Raw genomic sequence first — 22,822 nt, 5'->3', positions numbered from 1 at the left:
AAAAATGAACTTAATTCACTAGGGATCACAAAGGCTGCATCTTTTTTTCTCAGTTCATCATTTTAGTTCAATTCTATGACCCAATGCAAAGCTAGTTCTCAGCTGTGTTCTGTTTTTCTTGATTTTCCCCATTTCAAGAAAAATACAGTCAAGGCAACAAATGAAAATATAATAATTTTGCCCTTATGGTTTTGCTTCATTCTTGATAAATAAAATGCCTATTTCATTACAACAGTAAAGATGGAATATTGGCTGAGTGAGAACCAAAGCTCTCACACATCGTATATAATACTAAGCCCTGACATAAAGGGTGATTAGAAAGATTTCAGGGAAGAACTTAATAATAACCCCAAGAAGTGTAGTGATGAACGATAACTCAGGTTAACTCAGTTGAAAATAAGGTCTAATGACAAAGTATTTGATAAATTTTAAGGAGTTTCCAGTTCTACAGAAATACGTATAATTGTTTAGAGGACAAATGAGAGGTGATTTCTCTGGTCAGAATTGTATCCCCTAAACTCTTCGGAAGAAGAGCCCTGGAAGGAGGCACTTTCCTCCATTATAATCCATTAAACTTGGGGATTAAGAAAGAAAAGAGTAGAGGAGTGAATGCTAAAAGTGACATCTGTACAAGGGAAGGGGCAGGCAGTGATTGTCCTGGGGGGTCATGGGAAGAGACAGGAGGAAAACAAACCCATTTTCCTCCAGCTTGTCCTTAAAGAAGCCTCCAGCAACCACCCTTCCACAACTCCAGCCCTCGCTGTTCATGGCCGCCACTGGCCAGACCAATTCAAATAGCTTTCAGAATCCCATATTCTTCTGTTAAATTCATGCTTTGATCTCATTTCAAATGAACCTATGCTAGTTCATTCACCATTTCGATAGGAGACTGAAGCTTCTAGATATTCCAAGTGGTTTTTTAGAGGTTTTTTTGTTTGTTTTAATTTAAACACCAGTTCCCCCGACCACAGTAGAAATGACTGGTAGAAATGAAAGGCATTTTTGTGATAGTTTTTATGTATGTCCTAAAGTTAAGTCATGAGAAAAGGAAGGTCTTTGTGATTTGATTTTCTTTATATTTTCATGCTTTATCCACTACTTTGTTTCTTATTGGTATCTTTACTGTGTGTGAAGGACAGAGGTAAGCTGCAGTTGTACTCATTGCAGTTGAGGCAAGCAGGTGTTTCTTGTCACTTTCATCTTCTCGTTAAGAGTTGTTCTCTCAAGATCTTGTCTGATTATTCTGGACAATGCTGTTACCTGCTCTCAAAGGGAGGCGGTACACCTTTCTGGTTTAATGGGCCAGACAGTGAGTGTTTCCTTCCAAGGTCAAAGTTATACTTGATGCTGCAGATGGATTTCAGGAAACCAGGGAATATTTATTTACCCTTCAACTGAACTACTTATTGCTTCAGCAAAAACACATAGATGATATTTATCTGTTAAGTCACCACAATCCTCACAAATGCTGCTTCCTCCTGATATTTTTAGATATGAAAAAATACCCAGAAGCAGTTCCCAGTGCGAATGTGGAGGACAGGACCAAAACCCACTTTAAAGATTAATCAAAGTTTCATTAAACACTTTTCTTTAATTCCACAAAACATAATGTACGTGTGTATACTGTGTCCTGAATTCAAAGGCTAAATTATTTAGTTAAATCTGTAGTAATTTATGCACTGTGCAGTGAGGCAAGCCCACTAAACTGGTTACCAGTGGTCATTTATAGAATATTCTGGTAGCTAAAGGAGGTATGAAAGTAATAACAGATGTAAGTGTGAGCTCACTTACTTCCAATTAGCTCTGCTGCTGAGCTACTTTATCTGCTAAAGCTTTGGAGAGAGTTGAAAAATATTAAGAAAAGGAAATTTGAGAAATAATGGAAAGTAGAAGCTTTGTAAATTAAATTTTTCTAAAATTCCCTTTTACACATTAAAAATAATTTACATTTGTATTAGATGTTTCCAAAGGATGTTCACATTTAAAAGGGGGATGGAGATGGAAAAAGGGAAAGAAAATTAATAGCAAATGTAACATTTGCTTACTATATTCTTTGATCTAAATTTTTTTTTAGATACCCTTCCCTCCTCATTTTTGTTCTTTACCCATATGGTAGTAAACTGTATACACTGACGTGTGTCTTGCTTTCATCACTTACAGTATGCCTTAGACGTCTTTTCATATTATTTTATCTTTTATTCAATTTATTTTAACAAACATTTTTTTTTTTTTTTTACCAATTTCTCCCACCCCATCCCCCACCACCTGCCTCTGGAAACTACCAATGTGTTCTCTGCCTATGAGCGTGTATTTATTTATCTTTAGTTTCCACATATAAGAGAGATCATGTGGTATTTGTCTTCCGTGCCTGGCTTGTTTCAGTTAGCAAAATGCCCTTGAGATCCATCCAGGTTTTTGCAAATAGCAAGATTTCATTCTTTATTTTTAATGGCTGAAAAATATTCTACTTTATATATGCTTACATATCACAATTTCTTTATCCATTTATCCATCGATGGACACTTCAGTTGTTTTCATATCTTGGCTATTGTAAATAATGCTGCAGTGAACATAGGGTGCATGTATCTTTTTGAGTTAGTGATTTTTCAGTTAACTACCTAGGAGTGTAATTCCTGGCTCATATGGTAATTCACTTTTTGATTTTTTGAGAACCCTCCGTACTGTTTTCCATAGTGGCTACACCAATTTACATTCCCACTAGCAGTGAGTGCACAAGGGTTCCCTTTTCTCCACATCCTTGCCAACACTTGTTATTTCTTGTCTTTTTGTTCATAGCCATTCTAACAGGTACTCATTGTGGTTTTGATTTGCACTTCCCAATGATTAATGATGTAGAGCATCTATTCATGTATGATTTCATGCACAACCATTTTTGCTGCTAAGGCAATGTCGTTTTCTTGGTAAATATAATAAATCCAATTTTAAGCGATGTTTAATGCAAAAATTTCTTCCCCGGAAAAGCTCTCAGTTCAGTTATAAAATACTCCAGTGATATCTATGAATTCAAGTGTAGAACTCTTCCACAACCTTTCTAACTATGACTTCTGGTCAAATTCATCCATGACTGCCTTTATACACGGGTCACATAGCTTACCTGGAGGAAATGTCATTAATTCAGATTTGGTTCTTAGAGTGAAAAGTCACAAGGTATGCCTTCATCCATTGTGAAGTTATCCAGCAGAGAGGAAGCTCTCATATCTTAACTTCTTTATGACATCGGGAGATTCTTTATACCCGTGAGCATAGCTGACTGCTTTGATGAAAATGTATTACTGGAATGACTTGTGACTTCTGGAAAAAAACATCTGTGAAAAGCTTGATTTTGTCTAGTTGAGACGTAACTTAAATGAATTCATTGATCATCCATCCCACATTTAAAGATGTTCATTTATTGATATTCAGTGTTCAAAACGTATATGAAGATGATTCTTTGAATATAATTAGCTCTCAATAAATGTGTCTTAGATTGAATTCAACTGAGATCATTTGGAAATTTTAACTGTGTGAAGAAATTGCCGAAGTCCATTTAATCCCTAACTGTTCTAATTCAGCCCCTGTATTTTCCAGTGGTCTGCTAGTGGCTTTCCAGTAAATACATCAGACAGACGTCATAATATGAATTTCTGAGCATGGCCACTTGGATAGGAAGGGAAAAATGGGAGACATTACAGCCTTTTCTCAAATCAGTATCTGTGAGACTCATCTCCAACGGGAACCCAAGTTAAAGCCAGCTCCCACCCGGTCTGCAGCTCTAAATCACCAGCTCTCTGCCACCATTGCATTGGCCTTTGGGGGACCATTCTTCTCTTTCCAGTGCCTGCAGTTCCCTCTCCCATCGATGTGATCAGCAAATGTGCAGAGAGTGAACCTTGGCAAAGCAGGGGAATGTTGTTATTTACAAGGACACTTTTTAAAGAATGCCTATATCTCCTCTTCAGTTTTGGAAACATGACGTAGTTGTAGGGAAGGGATGAAATTAGCCTCATTTGTTGTCAGTATTTATGCAGTGCCTTTCATAATGTCCAATGAGATAGCTCATGTATTCCCGGGATAAAAATGAGTCATATCTTCAAAGGTATAACATTACAGTATGGTTTTGCAACCTTAGGAAGTGTTCTTCTCCTGCTCTTCATTTTCCATCTAAAACTGCAGACTATGGAACAGACCTTGTAAATACTTTTTCACTGAGCATCTGGCCCTTTTGCAGGCCCGAGAGATTTATATCAGATGTAGAAAGAATGTGAATAAAAAGCCCGCTCCTGGGAGTTTGTAAAATGAGTTGATGTATTACTTAATCCACTCTTGCTTAGGTTAAATTTAAAAATTGCATTAGGGTGTTCATTTTAAAGTATGATTTTATATAAATAGAAATTATAGATAACCAGTATAAAATTAAATTAACATATGACTAAAGCCAACTTACTATAAAAACCAAAATACTAATTGCAAAATAACACTTATCTAATCAGCCCACATTGGCATCAAATATTATTTTAGATATATCTTTGCTCTAGAAAAAGAATCATTGTTTTGCAACTACACATTATTTTGAAGGGCTGTTGATGGCAACAACAGAAAGAGACTGTCTCTTATTTTGAAAAATTTCATTCATTCATTCATTCATTCATTCACTCCCAATATTGTTCCACAAAAGGTTTGTCAGGTAATTTTGTGCATTCATTAATTCTTAATACTGAACATAAATTATTATCCTAAATAGAAAATTATTCATTAGTCATGGTGATGTTTATTTGATCAAAAATGATCATTTAAAAACATGACCATAAGCTTCAGAACAGCAGATAACTTGTCGGTATCCCCAGAGCCTCAGCGAGCACGTGGCATATGGCAGGCTCAAACAATGTTTACCAATGAATAGTTGTCTATCATTATCATTTTTACTAAAAGCACCTTATTACTTGTAACATACTAAAAACTTTCCTCTTGGGAAAATATGACTGAAGAGTAGGTCCTGCCACAAAAGAAATATATGATGAATCTTTGTCAATTTGAACTAATATAGTGAATTGCTAACAGTATGCAAATATAATTAACTGATATGTATGCAATATATATATAGTGTTAGAACTATAACATAAGATAAAATTTAATCCTAAAGAATAAATTTGATTATTATTATTTCCATTAGTGCTAGAAAACTGATGGGCAAGTTTCAATTATGTTTCCAGCAAAATGGAGGTTAGCTAGTATCCAGATATTTCAGAAAATGTGAAATCAGGAGAGGTGAGTGAATTCCTTCAGAATGATGGAAAGATGGAAACGGGACTTCCTCAGTTGTTGTTTGGATGTTAGGGTGTGTATTTCCCACTCCTTTGCTCTCTCCCCCTCACCTGTCTTGTTCAAAGCGCTTCTCCCTGGTGCCATCTAGTGGATACCAGTGCGGGGATGAGGAAAGGGCCCAGCTGAGGATTTGCCAAGAGCCAAACGTTATTTCTCCAAACTGGAGCCTAGGAGTCAATGGCCTGGGGATTTCATAGACACTGTTACAAATTAGCCTGTTGTCCAGCCCAGGAGTGTCACTCTGATTTCTGTTATACCTCTCTGATCACAAGTTTATAAAATAAGCAAACGTTTAGAGTAAAAAATGACATAGGAAAGAAGTCTAGTGTAAGCAATGTTTCAAATACTTTAAGTGTCCACAGAGAATAGCACCATCTTAATTTTTGAGCTTCTCATTATTTCTTTAAAAGATGAGCTTACTAAGCCAGAAAGATGTTCAAAGACAGAGCAGCTGTAGTCCCTTCCTTCATTACCCTCCATACAATAATGAATTGGTAAGATGGAGATTTAGATAATGGAACCATGAGTCAAGGCAAAACTCCCTGCAGTCTCTGAATTTTTTCATTTCTGTGCAGGCACTTGTAGAGTTACTGAATTTAATTTTATGAATCTTGATTCCTGGATTTTGACAAGGCTCACCTGAATTTCCCATCACTGTAGTAATGGTAAGTCTTCTGAGGACAGGAAAATATGTTGGGAGAAAAAAATCAAATAAAGTCAGCAAAGAATCAAGAGAACAAAACTGAAGAACAAAAATTTACTTGCCTAAATGTTTAACATCCTTGAATGAAGAGATTAGGTTTATTTTTTATTTAAAAAGGAAACAAATCTACAGTGCCTGACACAAGACCTAGAACTCAGCAGAGGGGGAGAGAAATGGCTTGGAACAGAGATTCCACTCATCAAATTGCTGAAAAGAATAATTAGTAATAAAAATAACCCCTTTACAAAGGGTATGTGAATGCAAAGTAATAACAGTGAAGACAATGGCAAGAATGTCTCCAAAAATTCATTACTTAAACGCTTAAGGTTATTTAAAAATATGTACCAAGACGTCATCAAAATGGCGGTGTGAGGTGAGCCTCTGTAAATCTCTCCTGGAATTTACAACTAATCAAACAACTATAACTCCACAAAGGACTCCCTGCACAGCAGACAGATAAGACGAAGAGACCCATTACTGAATTCACCTAAAGGTGGGCGAATCGTGCGAGCTGGGAGGAGGAAAGTGAGAAGTGCAGAGACAGAGCCGGGTGGGTGCAGGACACAGACCTAGCTCAGTGCTTCGAGCTCACTGCTTCCCGGAACTACCGCAGCTGCGGGAGAGGGAAGAACTCGGACTGCTAGGGCTCCACTTATGGCCCACAGGGCTGAGGGGACAGCATATAACATGGCAGAACCCAACGCTCACGGCAGAGACCTCGGAGAAAAGACTGAGGGAAGAAGGCTGAAAACGGTGGTTTAAGCCCTCACTGCTGAGCAGAGAACGGAAGCCTTAGGCACTGAGACTAGCCGCCCCCTCCCTCCCCTCCCAGAACTTGCCCCGCGCCCACCTGCCTGGTGCTAGAAGCAGAACAGTAGCAGTGTCAGATCAAAAGAACAGAATATTTGCTGTTCTGAGAACTGTGGACTACAGACACAGATTTGCAGCCCAACTAGTTCCAGCAAAGGGGAGGGAGCTGTGGAAGCAGGACTGGCTGTGGTGGTGGTCGCCGCCATTGCTCTGGGCCACCTCTCACAATTCACCCCGCCCCTGACCCCACCTATCTGGATGGATCCCTGCAGGAGTAAACAGAACTGCTGAAACATACAGGCTCTGAATCTGGAGCTGGAAGAGCTTTGGAATATCAAAAGCTCTCCGCATACCCACACGGACACTGAGCCCTGTGACCCAGGCAAACTATTAACAGAGGAGAAGCCCGTCTCCCAGGCAATCCCCCCATTGTGTGAGAAGCTGGAATAGTGCAGAGAAAACGTAACACTACTGGGTGAGAGAGAAAAAAATGCTGCAGTCGGAGAGAAAATAAAACATTCTACCAACAAGTACTGGAAAACAAAAGAAAGACTTCTTCCTATCAACCTGTTCCAGAGGTCACTCCTGTAGATGTCTAGGAAGAGAAATAATAAATCAGTAATTGCCATGAATAACCAAGGGAACAAGACTGCTCAGAAAGAACGTGAAAAGTCTCCAGAAAAGGAACTTAAAGATATGGAAATATGTGACTTAAATGACAGAGAATTCAAGATTGCAGTTCTGAAAAAAACTCAACGAGATGCAAGAAAACACAGAAAGGCAGTTTAATGAACTCAGAAACACAATCAAAGAACAACATGAGCATTTTACGAAAGAGATTGAAATTTTAAAAAAGAACCAAATAGAATTTCTGGAGATTAAGAACTCAATAGAAGAAATTAAGAATGAAATAACCAGCTTAGGTAGTAGAGTTGACCAGATGGAGGAAAGAATCAGTGACATTGAAGATAGAAACCTGGAAATTACACAGATGGAAGAAGAAAGAGACTTGAGACTTAAAAGAAATGAAAGAACTCTACAAGAACTTTCTGACTCCATCAGAAAGAGCAATATAAGAATAATGGGCATACCAGAAGGAGAAGAAAGAGAGAAGGGAACAGAGAATATATTCAAACAAATTGTCGATGAGAACTTCCCAAACTTGTGGACAGAACTGGATCCTCGAATCCAAGAAGCAAATAGAACACCTAATTACCTCAATCCCAACAGGCCTTCTCCAAGGCACATTGTATTGAAGCTGTCTAAAATCAATGACAAAGAAAGAATCCTCAAGGCAGCCAGGGAAAAGAAGACGGTAACCTACAAAGGAAAGCCCATTAGATTATCATCAGATTTTTCAGCAGAAACTCTACAAGCCAGGAGGGAGTGGAACCAAATATTCAAACTATTGAAAGAGAGAAATTATGAGCCAAGAATAATATATCCAGCAAAGATATCCTTTAGATATGAAAGAGGAATAAAGACTTTTCCAGACATACGGAAGCTGAGGGAATTTTCTAATACACGACCTGCTCTACAACAAATACTAAAGGAGGCTATTTGACAACCATCAACAGGGACAATTTGTGGCAACCGAAACATAAAAAAAGGGGAGAGTAAAGGCCTGAACCGGAATATGGGAATGGAGAAAGTAAGAAAATGGAATACTCTAAATATCAAACTTTCTTTTACATAAACTTAAGGGTAACCACTCAAAAAAAAAAAAAAAAAAAATCCAGAACTGAAATATATGGTGTAATAAAAGGGGAAACATCATAGAATAACACCACACAGAAATAACAGACAACAACAAAAAGGCAAAGAAACAATGGAGACACAGCCTTACCAGAAAACTAGAGATAGAATGACAGGAAATCCTCACATATCAATAATCACCTTAAATGTAAATGGACTGAACTCACCAATTAAAAGGCACAGAGTAGCAGATTGGATAAAAAAACGAAACCCAACCATATGCTGTCTCCAAGAGTCACATCTAAGCTACAAGGACAAGCATAGACTCAAAGTGAAAGGGTGGAAATTGACACTCCAAGCAAATGGTACCCAGAGAAAATTAGGTGTAGCCATAATGATATCAGATGAAACAGACTTCGGGGTGAAAAAGATAACAAGAGACAAAGACGGACATTTCATAATGGTAAAGGCCACTATACAACAAGAAGACATAACAGTCATCAATATTTATGCCCCTAATCAGGGAGCACCGAAATATACCAAGCAACTACTAACAGAACTAAAGGGAGAAATTGACCAAAACACAATTATACTAGGGGACTTAAATACATCATTGACAGCTATGGATAGATCATCCAAACAGAAAATAAATAATGAAATAGCAGCCCTAAATGACACATTAGATGAAATGGACATAATTGACATATATAGAGCACTTCATCCTAAAACATCAGACTATACATTCTTTTCTAGTGTACATGGAACATTCTCAAGGATAGACCATATATTGGGACATAAAATCAGCCTCAGCAAATTTAAGAAGATTGAAATCATACCAAGCATATTCTCTGATCACAAGGCTTTGAAACTGGATATCAACTGCAAAAGAAAGTAGGAAAAAACACAAATACATGGAGATTAAACAACATACTTTTAAAGAACGACCGGGTCAAAGAAGAAATTAGAGGAGAGATCAAATGATACATAGAAACAAATGGCATTGAAGATACATCCTACCAAAATTTTGGGGATGCAGTGAAAACAGTTTTAAGAGGGAAATGTATATCATTTCAGGCCTATCTCAAGCAACTTGAAAAATCCCAAATAAATAACCTCATGTCACACCTTAAAGAACTAGAAAAAGAAGAACAAATGAAACCCAAGGTCAGCAGAAGAAAGGAAATAATAAAAATCAGAGCAGAACTAAATGAAATAGAGAACAAAAAGACAATAGAAAAAATTAATGTGACAAAGAGCTGGTTCTTTGAAAAGATTAACAAAATTGACAAACCCTTGGCTAGACTCACTAAGATAAAAAGAGAGAAGACACTAATTAACAAAATCAGAAATGAAAAAGGGGAAGTTATCACAGACACCACAGAAATACAAAGGATCATCCAAGAATACTATGAAGGACTATATGCCACCAAATTCAATAACCTAGAAGAAATGGACAAGTTCTTAGAAACATATAGCCTTCCAAGGCTGAACCATGAAGAACTGGAAAATCTAAACAGACCGATCACCAGTAACGAAATTGAATCAGTCATCCAAAACCTTCCCAAAAGCAAAAGTCCAGGACCAGATGGCTTCACTAGTGAATTCTATCAAACCTTCAAAGAGGATCTAATACCAATCCTGCTAAAACTCTTCCAAAAAATTGAAGAAGACACAGTGCTGCCTTACTCATTTTATGAGGCCAACATTACCCTGATACCAAAACCTGGTAAGGACAACACAAAAAAGAAAACTACAGACCAATATCTCTGATGAATACAGATGCAAAAATCCTAAACAAAATTCTAGCAAATCGAATACAACAATGCATTAAAAAGATTATTCATCACGACCAAGTGGGGTTCATCCCCGGGGCACAAGGATGCTTCAACATCTGCAAATCCATCAATGTGATACATCACATAAACAAAATAAAGGACAAAAATCATATGATTATATCAATTGATGCAGAAAAAGCGTTTGACAAGATACAACATCCATTTATGATTAAAACACTTAATAAAATAGGTATAGAAGGAAAATACCTTAACACGTTGCGTATGGCGGGGTTTAAATCCCTCATACCCCTCTGTTCTGGCAGGTTTTTAAAAGAAACTACTTTAAAATGCACTCTTCTCTTTAAAGCGTAAATGCTTCTATGTCATTTATTATTTTTCTATGGAATTTTTTAGGATTTACTCACCTATGATGTTAGTAATCTCTCCTGGTGTGATAGTGCAGAAAGCAGCTTCCTTTGTGCAGTGGGACATGGCAAAAATTGCATATGTACCGAGTTTCACTTCTCACTTTTTTTGATGCGCACACTTTACACACCCGTGTGTGATATTTTTTCTTTCCTCTTCCCACTATGGGCTCCAGATGATGTGTGGCCAAATCTCCCGAGAGCCTGGCCGGATTGTCTTCCTTGGGGGCCTGCTGCGTAGGCACTTTCACAGCTGGTTCCCTATCGCCACTGGTCTCACCTCCGTCTTGGCCTCTCACTGCTCTCTGCCCAATCTTTTGAAATTTCGAATCGTGCAATGGAGAACAATGCGGCTTTGAAAAAAATCCATTCTAATGCGAATGGTAGCATTGTTGCATAGCAATGCATGATATGTTGAACATAGCAATGCATGGTAGCGTTGCTGCGTAACTATGGCCAGTAATATGAAAATAATTCCTTTCAACTTCCTATAACTTTGCATTGACGAGGTTACAATATGTGTTTCATGAGGTATCACCGAAGAGTTAAATAAAATAATTCGGTGTTTTTCCAAAAATAACATAATTCAAAATTGCCTAAGGGATACTAAGGTTCCAAATGTTATAAACAAATCACTACAGTTCTGGAAAACTCTGTTTATTCGTACATCCACTGTTGTGAATGTAACACGTGAAATGACTCATGGGTGAAAAAATGTATCCGATTTAAAATCACTATTTTTTAGAAAAAAAAAATATGAATTCTAAAAAGTGTACATATGATGCAGACTTTATTCATTAACGACATTTGCCCATTAGATATTAACAAAACACAAATAATTCAATAAAATATGCAAAGTAAAAAGAGTCAACAGTAAAAACGAGAATTCTCGTTATCCGTCCTTAACGCATGGCTCAGAAAAAAACGAAGATTCTCGTGATCCAAATGCAACGTGTTAACGTAATAAAGGCCATATATGACAAACCCTCAGCTAATCTCATAATTAATGGTGAAAAACTGAAGCCCTTTGCTCTACTTTCAGGAACACGACAGGGCTGTCCCTTATCACCTCTGCTTTTCAACATAGTGTTGGAAGTCCTTGCCAGAGCAATCAGGCAAGAGAAAGAAATAAAATGCATCCAAATTGGGAATGAAGAAGTTAAATTGTCACTCTTTGCAGATGACGTGATGCTATATATAGAAAACCCTAAAGACTCTACCAAAAAGCTATTAGAAACAATCAACGAATACAGTAAAGTTGCCGGCTACAAAATCAACGTACAACAGTCCATTGCATTCCTATATATTAACAATGAAATCTCAGAAAAAGAGATACAAAAAAAACAATTCCTTTTGCAATTGCAGCAAAAAAAATAAAATATCTAGGAATAAACTTAACCAAGAATGTGAAAGACCTATATGCTGAAAACTATAAGACATTTTTGAAAGAAATTGAAGAAGACACAAAGAAATGGAAAGACATTCCATGCTCATGGATTGGAGGAATCAACATAGTTAAAATGGCCGTATTACCCAAAGCAATATACAGATTTAATGCAATCCCCATCAAAATTCCAATGACATTTTTTAAAGAAATAGAACAAAAAATCATCAGATTTGTTTGGAACCACAAAAGACCCCAAATAGCCAAAGCAATTTTAAGAAAAAAGAACAATACTGGAGGTATCACACTCCCTGACTTTAGCTTGTACTACAGGGCTACAATAATCAAAACAGCATGGTATTGGCAGAAAAACAGACACATAGACCAATGGAATAGAATTGAGAATGCAGAAATAAAACCACATAAATATGGACAGATAGTTTTTGACAAAGAAACAAAAAACATACAATGGAGAAAAGACAGCCTCTTCAATAAATGGTGCTGGGAGAATTGGATAGCCACGTGCAAACGAATGAAACTGGATTGCTGTCTGTCATCATGTACTAAGATTAATTCAAAATGGATCAAAGAATTAAGTATAAGACCTGACACAATAAACTGCATAGAAGAAAACATAGGTACTAAATTTATGGACCTTGGGTTCAAAGAGCATTTTATGAATTTGACTCCAAAGGCAATGGAAGTAAAAGCTAAAATAAACGAATGGGACTATATGAAACTTAAAAGCTTCTGCACAGCAAAAGAAACCATCGACAAAATAAAGAGGCAACCAACTGAATGGGAGAAGATTTTTGTAAACAGTGCCTCCGATAAGGGGCTAATATCCAAAATATACAAGGAACTCATGAAACTCAACAACAGAAAAACAAACAACCCAACTGAAAAATGGGCAGAGGACCTGAAGAGACATTTCTCCAAAGAGGACATACAAATGGCAAACAGACATATGAAAAAATGCTCAACATCACTAATCATCAGAGAAATGCAAATACAAACCACAATGAGATATCACCTCACCCCAGTCAGAATGGCTATCATCAACAAGACAAATAGTAACAAGTGTTGGAGAGGCTGTGGAGAAAAAGGAACCCTCATACACTGTTGGTGGGAATGCAGACTGGTGCAGCCCTTATGAAAGGCAGTGTAGAGGTTCCTCAAAAAAATTGCGAATAGAATTACCATATGACCCAGCAACCCCTCTCCTGGGTATCTACCCAAAAAAATCTGAAAACATTTATACATAAAGACACGTGTGCTCCAATGTTCATTGCAGCTTTGTTTACGGTGGCCAAGACATGGAAACAACCAAAATGTCCTTCGATAGATGAATGGATAAAGAAGTTGTGTATATATATATATATATATATATATATATATATATATATATATATACACACACACACACAATGGAATACTATTCGGCAGTAAGAAAAGATGATACAGGAACATTTGTGACAACATGGATGGATCTTGAGAGTGTAATGCTGAGCGAAATAAGTCAGACAGAAAAAGCAGAGAACCATATGATTTCACTGATATGTGGTATATAAACCAAAAACAACAAAAGAACAAGACAAACAAATGAGAAACAAAAACTCATAGACACAGACAATAATTTAGTGGTTACCAAGAGGGTAAGGGGGATGGGGGGTGGGAGATGAGGGTAAGGGGGATCAGCTATACGGTGATAGAAGGAGAACTGACTCCGGGCGGTGAACATACAATGGGATTTATAGATGATGTCATACATAATTGTACACCTGAAATCCTGTAATTTTACTAACAATTGTCACCCGAATTAAAAAAATATATATATGTACCCAGTGGAGAAGACACGTGATATTTACATTTGTTTCTTTGGGTGTAGAAGCAAAACAATTTTCCACTCGTACATTTTAAAGCTTATTACATGTTTATTATTTTAAACATTTCTACTAACAATTTCCTTTATTCTTTGAGATCAAAGGCTGTGACAAATTCTAAATATCCACAATTATGCCAACTAGGTAAAATTGATTTGCCTGCTAAAAGAAGGCTGGCTTTTATTTTCTTCAGGAGAAAATTTGACTTGCATTTGTCTTATGTGATTTATGCAAAGCAAGTTTAAAGTGAAATACAGGCTTTGCCCTCCCATATATTAAAACGTGTTTTCAAATTTGAAAGAAACAGCAATCTTTTGTCACCAAGGAAACCTACATAGCTATGAGATAAAGCAAAACAAAGATACTGTATTGCCCCCAAGTGGTCCTTTTAGGTATTGCACCGGTAACCTGAACTGTCCAACCGTGAAAGGAAAAAAGTAACAAATCCTTAGACAGCAAAGCTTTGACCTTTTTCTTTCATTGGATTATACCTATTTATTTTTTAAATGTGACTTGATTATCCATGCTTGTGGTAGGAAGGCTATATTGCTAATAGAAATTCTGAATAGTGATAAACCAATGCAATTCAAATTGCCTAGGCTGCAAAATTATTTGAAATGTTCTCAGCATTTGTCAGTCTTTGGACATAGCTTTTGCATTTAAGATAATTTTGTGTTACATAGTCTTTTTTTGTTTGTTTTTTTATTACTGTAAAGTTAGCACTAGCATTTTAGACTTAGCATCTGAAAATGCATTACCTGTGTCCCTTATCTTTTGTGTGTACTTGTATTCGATTTCAACCTGAACCTCAAATTGGCTATTAACTGGAACTCCTTTGAATTATGTAAGTGGCCTAATACTGTGATATGGAACCGAACATTTTTCTTTCTTTTCTTTGAGCGCTCCTGGGGCAGACCAAGATGAATTCTTTCTGAGGATTCTACACACACACACACACACACACACATACACACACACACACATACACACACACACACACACACACACACACCGTGCTGCATTCTGTATCTACCGCAATATACATTCAATTTCATTGCTTTTGTTAATTCTGTCTCTGTGGGGCAACTGCCTCATTCTTGGGCCTCTTTTGCTCCATACTTTGCCTGAGGGCCATACCAGAAAATTCTGCCGTGGGAATTTGGTGTTTCTTTACCCATTCACTCCCCACACCCCCACTCACACACCTTTCTCCTTCCCTTCCCATTCCCCTATCCCTCCTGCCACTTCCAACAGAGGTATTCTATCACTTCTGAAACAAGAGAAGACTAACTAGCTGCTCTCCCTAGTGGAACCATATGTCCAGGAGAAAAGATACGACTTGTACTGTGCTTCAAAAAGATGACTCTGGCAGCAGTGAAACCGAAAGTGTATAAGGGCAGGTAAATCCGAAGTCAGTAGTCAGGACCACAATGAGAAGACGTTGGTTTGGGCTAAAAGTATTATATTTAATTAGAATATTAAACTGTGAACTTTTAAGTTATGCATAACAAATAAATCCTCATTTAAACTATCCCATATAAAAGAATGAATTTTGTTTGAACACTAGTGAAAGAGAGGTACAAGGTAAGCGACACGAGAGAGGTGTACTGAAATAGCAGAGTGTTGTAATATATCTATGGATTCAACAGACTTTAACACTACGGCCCTAAGTTAGGATAAATTGCTCTATCATTTTCTTTATTGTACAACCAGAAGCCATTATTTTTATAATGAATACATTTCCTGCTCTTTTGTGATTGATCATGAAACTTAATAAGACCTAAAATAGATACCCTGCATAAAATATCCAGAACATAAATGAAAAATATTTTCCCTTTTTACTTTCCTACTCATTTGAGAGTATTTATAGATGTATGAGATATTCTGCTAAATGCATCCCTGTTTGCAAATTTTTGTACTGCCTGTTATGAATATTACCTGTGAGATATATTACCAGATTTCAATGTCTTTTCTATTCAAGACAGTAAAAGAAAGTTCTCAAAACAGCTGTCAGAACTTACTTTTTTAGAGACTTAAAGAATGCCTGTATTTTTACTGAAAATAGTTCTGACCTGCTTGAGCAATGGCATTCATATAAAGAAAATTAGTAGACATATATATACAGAGTCCAATGATAAAATCTTTATAACTTTAACTTTTGCTCTGTACTGTTAAATCTCTCTGCTCCTTTATATGTCAGTGAGAAATTTCAGAATGGGCAATAAAGTTAGCTTGCAAGTTCTCTGAGAAGGTTGAATATAATGCAATCAGGGTTCTACCATTCAGAGCAAATAATTAATTTTTCACGCTATTCACAGCCTTTTGTATTTCCATACCTTGTTTCTGATTAATTTTCTTTTATACATGTGAGAAATATTTAATTTTCATCTCTAAAATTGATTAAATCACAGAGAATTTCCAAGTTTAATGTATGCTTTAAAGCTTGGGGTTGTTAAGAAGTACACATGAATAAAATTGTGTCACTAGAAGCATGAAACTTATTTCAGTATTGGAGATTTGACCTAGTTCCAGGGAATGAGCAAAAACTATCCTAATTTAGGTTCAGCCAATTAATTCAGTTTTTTCATGGTTTACCCTACAGGAAGCCAAGTCTCAATAAACTAAAAAAAAATGATGAGAATATTGATGTTCTTAAATCATTTGACTTAATACAAAATTTGTTCTTGATCCAGGCAATTTGATTTAAGTTACAAAGAAGTATTCTTAGTTTTCCCAAAAGGTAATTGGGCTACAAAAATGCTCAAGTTGTTGAACTGATATCTTTGATGTATGAATCTAAGGAAGGCATGTGCTTGAAATCGCAATGGTTTCAAACACATTTTGCACGAGAGTAAAATCACAGGTAATTCTTTCTTCTGTGTTTCATGGTCCATCCACATTCCTAAAGTAGGACAGTCAAAGGCACCGTGGCATCAGGGATGCTGGGACTTTTCAGCCAGACTTACTGGCTTCAACACCCATGTTGGTTAGTCCTGGCTGCATAACGTTAGGCAAGTTACGTGTGTTCTGGAGCTTCAGACTCTTCATCTCTGAAATGGGGACAATGAGCATCGACCTCGGCAGTGCTATGAATATAAGCAAAACAATGCATGAGGAACACAGTGTCTGGCACGTGGTGGCAGCCTGGCTAAGGCTAGTGATGATTATTAAATACAACATAGAATTATAGTCAAATACCACGTGTGCACTAAATGAAAAAATTACATTGGTACTAAGTTTGTTATTTGATCATTTTTCTCCCTTTCTCAAATCTTTTCTCCTCTTTTCCTTATATTTTTAAATATCAGATTGTTTCCTAAATCATGTCCCTCTAATAAAACACCAAGAAGACTTCTTCCTAGAGTGCACAAAGCTCATTAGCTCCTCCTCTCCTGCCACAGCCCTTGAATGTGTGGCAGGCAGGTGGGTCACTCTGGGCCAGACACATCCAGGAATGTGAGCCTCAGGTGGTGTCATGTGCCTCTGGGGATCCATACACACCCCTAAAGGGGTTCACAAGCACATGGATAATTTCAAGAATAAATGGCCATAACTTCATCTTTCACGTGCATATATTGCTAAAATTTGATCTTGCTGAGACGACACCTGTGAAGCACGTGCTTCTTTCCCCATCCCTTTCATAGATACCTCTTTGCTCTTCAAAAGAAAGTTCTCTGCTTTCTCCCTAATATTATCATTGCTCCAGAGTGAAAAAAAAATTCACAAAAAACCCCTAAGCAGACTAATTTAAATATGCTTTCATTATAAAAAGTGAAGTATGCTAATCACTAGGTAACAAATCCTTCACAATTCCGATTATTTTCAGGTTTTAACAAAATTAAATATTTCATGATAAATCATTATGTGTTTTTTCCATATACCTTGGAAGGAGTTCAAAGAATTAAGTCTGTTGCTGTAACTAAACTGTTCCGTTCACATCTGTGTTTTCATGTGAACAAGTTTTTTCTCTATGCTTCAATTACAAATATTAATACTTATATTGAATCCTTCTCATTCTAGTAATAAGTAATATTTTCTCAATGGATATATAAATTAATTGAATAAAAAGAAATCATATTCATCTTAAAGGTACATTTTCAATATAAACTTACTTGCTTACTTTAGAAATTATTTCATAAGATTTGTGATATATTTCTATTATATTGCCCAATTGTGTACAATTGATAATTATAATCATGACTTTTTTGGAAGAAAAAATGTTTTTGTATACCAAAAGAATATGGTAACTCAAATCTTAAAAATTTAAATTTATAAACATATCTTTCTTATTGAAAAGTATAGGGTGATAAAAAACACTTTCACATACAAAATATATTAGATTGAGATAAAATCCTGAGGTATTCAGATTCCTTTGGATACGTTTTAAGAGTTCTGCACGAGCCTGGGTGAGAAACTGGTTACACCAGAGTCAGGCAGAGATCCCAGTCGAGTCTATAAAAAGCAGAATAATAATATTAATCAAAACATCAAGAAGAACACCAAGAATATATAGATATATATTCCAACTGTATTAAAAATACGAAGATTTGAATGCATCTTTGTTTCCTTTTAATTTGGACAAAGAACCTAGAATCTGGGATTTCATGTGTTTAATTGAATGCCTTTAGTTCTACCCTTGGATAAAACTGAGTCTGAGCTCTTATGTGCTATTTCTTTTTAAGCATTGACTACAACCTGAGACAATCGTTCTCTAGACTTTGTGTCCCACCATATATATATATATATGTATATATAATAAATTTATTTTTATATATATAACAAAGTTATATATATTTTATAACCAATATATATAACACTAAATTTATCATCTTAACCATTTTGAAGTGTACAGTTCAGTAGTGCTAAATGTATTTACATTGTTCTGCAACCAATCTCTAGAAGTTTTTGCAAAACTGAAATTATATATCCATTAAACTTCACATTTCCCTCTCCCCACAGCCATGGTACCCACCACTCTATTTTTTGTTTCCATGAATTTGACTACTCTAGAGACCTGATGTAAGTGGAACCATACAGTATCTTTTATGACTGGACTATTGCACTTAGCGTAATGCCTCAAGGTTCATCCGTGGCTGTCCTTTCTTTTCAAGGCTGTGTAATACCCCATTGTATGTACGTAGCACATTTTGTTCATTCCCTCATTCATCTGACGGGCACTTGAGTTACTTCCATCTTTTGGCTATTGTAAATCATACAGCTATTATCACAGGTATGTAAGTATCTCTCTGAGACCCTGTTTTCTATTATTTTGGCTATGTACCCAGAACTTGAATTACTGGTAATTTTAATTTTGATTTTTTTGAGGAACCTCTATACTGTTTTGCATAGCAGCTAAACCATTTAATATTCTCACCAATAGTTCCCAAGGGTTTTGAGTCCTTCACATCCTCATCAACACTTAATGTTTTATGTTTTTTTATAGTGCTTATCCTAATGGATAAGAGGTAATATCGTATTGTGGTTTTGATTTGCATTTTCTTAAGAATTAGTGATATTGAGCATCTTTTCATATGCTTGTTGGTGCAAAATAATTTTGTCTTCTTTATTTTGAGATGAAAAATTCTCTCTTACTCAATAATTCTCAGAGAAATTCTAATAAACTTTAGTAAGGTATAATGACATTAAACACTACTTGAAGTTCAAAATATTGAAATATCAGTATTCTCCTACAGTTTTAGTCAAAACATGGCTTAAAAAGAACTCAAATATTGGTTAATCTTTCATTCTTTGTTTTTACTCTTAGATTAAATTTTCTTATCTCAAAAATCCTCTCAAACAGCTGTAAGCTTCTATTTTTCAAAGGTTTATTACAAGGCACCAGAAAAATGCATGTCCTCCCTCTCTCACAAGATGGAAACAAGAGATGGAAACAAGTGATAATCATGATGTTCTAAAGAGAAAAAAATATGTTATCCAGAAGCTCCCGTAAACTATTTCTCTTATCAAAGCAGCTGTGGTTTTTGTAATGTTGTACTTGGGTTTATTTATTCAACGGTACTCATGCAATACCTACTCTGCATTAGGTACCGGCCACTAAAAGATAAAATGGTACAACTTCTGCCTTAAAAGATCTCATAGGCAAGTGCAGAGCAGACAAGAAAGTCAACAAATTTAACACTGAATGACATGTGTTGTCGTAGAGAGCAGTTTTCCCAAGGTCTTATGGGAAGATAAAGGAAAATAATCAGGCAAAGCCTAGAGTTTAGCATGTGAGTGGCTGAGAGCGATGGAGTGAGGGAATGGGGTGGATACAAGGGCACCTTGAAAGTGTTTTAAGATCTCAATGACATAACTGAAGCTTTCCTACATTTTCAAGTTCTTCTCAGTTCCTCTTGTTCTTTCATTTTAATTGATAATTTTGATCATCTGTGTATCAAGGTCTGACAATTAAGTTCACAAATTCGTTGTCACAATGTTGCTAACCTCTTTTGATATCAGAGCGATTATTCATTTTGAATTTGTAACAACTAGACAAACAGTTAACCAAATTTGCTCTTTGGAAATGCTGAAAAGGCTGCGTGAAAAAGTTAGACGACCTAAACTTTTTGCCAACAATTCATGGTTCTTGCATCACTGCAATGCACCAGCTAATACGGCACTGTCTGTGAGGGAGTTTTTAGCCCCCAGTGACTGATCTGGCCCCCGATGACTTCTTTCTTTATCCAAAGATAAATGAAATACTGAAAGGAAGACATTTTGATGACATTCAGGATATCAAGGGTAATACGACGACAGCTCTGATGGCCATTCCAGTAAAAGAGTTCCAAAATTGCTTTGAAGGATGCTGGCATCAGTGCATAGCTTCCCAAGGGAAGTACTTCAAAGGTGACATTAGTGATATTCAGCAATGAGGTATGCAGCACTTTTTCTAGGATGGGTTTGCACTTAATTGTCCGACCTCATATATTTCAGTAATATACATATTTGAATGGATAGATATAAAATTATGAATACTTTACTGTGTTATTGCTTGAATTTCACACAAGTACAAACAAATGGTGATGCTTTCACTGCCTGGTTTGACAGCCATGTTCTTACAAGGTCATTTTCTATATAATTTATTTTGCTCCAAATTTTTACTGCATTTTTACACTGAAGGAGGAAACTACATAGTAGTTTATAAAATGGTTTCATGTCATGTTAAAAATTTTAAGATGTTCTTTTATTCATTTTTACCTCATTGCCAATGATTTCCTTGGGATCTTATAATTTCATATTTATTCAACTCAAAAACATTGATTAAAAGTCTTGATCTAGACAAAGAGAGAGCAGTCTTTCTGATATTTGAGTTCATGGCTTGATTGTTTTAAATTAACGACGAGGGTGAAGATGTTTGTTCCTAAGTTAAGAAAGCTCCTGGGTAAAGATGTGGCTTTCAGGTTCTTATGGTTTTGAATGGAGTTAATAGCAAATAATTTCAGATTTGACATTTTCTGATGAGATCATACAGCACAATTCTCTCTTTCTACATCTGCGCACACTGAGATGCACAGAACTCAAGTAATTTAACCAAGGAAATACAAATTAGTGTGACAAATTGCAATATGGCAAGACACTCAAAGAAATCTTCCACTTAGCCTAAATTGGTTAATTATAGAAATACTGTGCCCTCTCAGAGTGACCTATTTAAAGTTGATTTTTTAAAAATACCTATTAAGTACTTGCGTGGTTCTACTCTCATTTCTGGCATATGGAGTTTGCTTGCCACTATACTAAGTAAATTAAATAGAAGAGGTCACTCATCTAGAACTTTCTTTGAATTGCAGGGCTTAAATAAATTGAAATTTATGCAATAATATAGAAGGAAATACATACAGAGACAAAAACTGGGAACAGAACTAACACAAAAATAAAACAAGTCGCTCCGTTTTGAATTGTGCCTTTTGGGTGCCACTTCTGTCTTAACACTTCTGTTCATAAAGATAGCTTTGTTCTGCTCCTCCTGTTTTCATGGTGGTTGGTTGATGTTAGTCTTTCTCTTAGCAGGCTGAGTTTTTAGGGAGAAAAGCCTTCAGTTCTGCTCTTTCACTTCTGCTGGGCGGTATACCACTAGAGGGGTCCATTCAATCATCCTGCCTCTTTATTCTCTCTCTCTTTTCTAATTTTTTTTCTTTTTCTTTTTTTGATTTAAGTATGGTCGGTATGCATTCTTATGTTGGTTATATTAGTTTCAGGTGTACAATATAGTCATTCGACATTTTTGTACCTTACTATGTGGTGGGTTTGAAAGCTGGTGTAGCCCCTATGGAAAGCAATGTGGAGATTTCTCAAAAAATAAAAATAAAAATAGAACTACCATATGACCCAGCAATTCCACTTCTGGGTATTTATTCAGAGAAAATGAGAATGCTAATTTGAAAACATATATGCACCCTTATGTGCACTGCAGCATTATTCTCTCTCTTTTAAACATTTCTATTGAAGGGCTTAGCGTATACTTTTTAAATGTTCCTCTTTGGTTGCTGAAACAAATGTTTGAATTCCCAGAAGCAGTTTGAGTTTCTCAAATCATGCATTGCATTCTGAGAATCTGGATTCAACAACTACTTTAACTGAAATTTCCTTTAAATGGCTATGGACTTGTTTTAATTCATAAAAGGTGCTAACATGTACTGAGTCTTGACCTGTGCGGGTGGCGGTATAACTTACGTCCATTCTTTCATTAACCCTAGCGGTGCCTTTATGAAGTAGATACTCTGATTAACCTCACAAGGTCTCACAATGTAGCTGTAACAGGGTAGAGCCAAAGTTAAATGTGGGACTTTGTGCCTCTAGAGTCTGTAGTGTTACAACCGTGCTACATA

At 36.2% G+C, this 22,822-nt stretch overlaps 1 protein-coding gene across 2 annotated transcripts in view; it reads left to right on the top strand.

Annotated features, from left to right (window-relative positions):
• Nucleotides 1-22,822, top strand: part of CPED1 (cadherin like and PC-esterase domain containing 1) — a 250,109-nt gene that overhangs the window by 92,225 nt on the left and 135,062 nt on the right. The window lies entirely within an intron of this gene.

This window comes from Rhinolophus sinicus, linkage group LG11 (genome assembly GCF_036562045.2).
Source record: "Rhinolophus sinicus isolate RSC01 linkage group LG11, ASM3656204v1, whole genome shotgun sequence".
Taxonomy (NCBI): Eukaryota; Metazoa; Chordata; class Mammalia; order Chiroptera; family Rhinolophidae; genus Rhinolophus; species Rhinolophus sinicus.
This window is presented reverse-complemented; position numbering and strand designations above follow the sequence as displayed.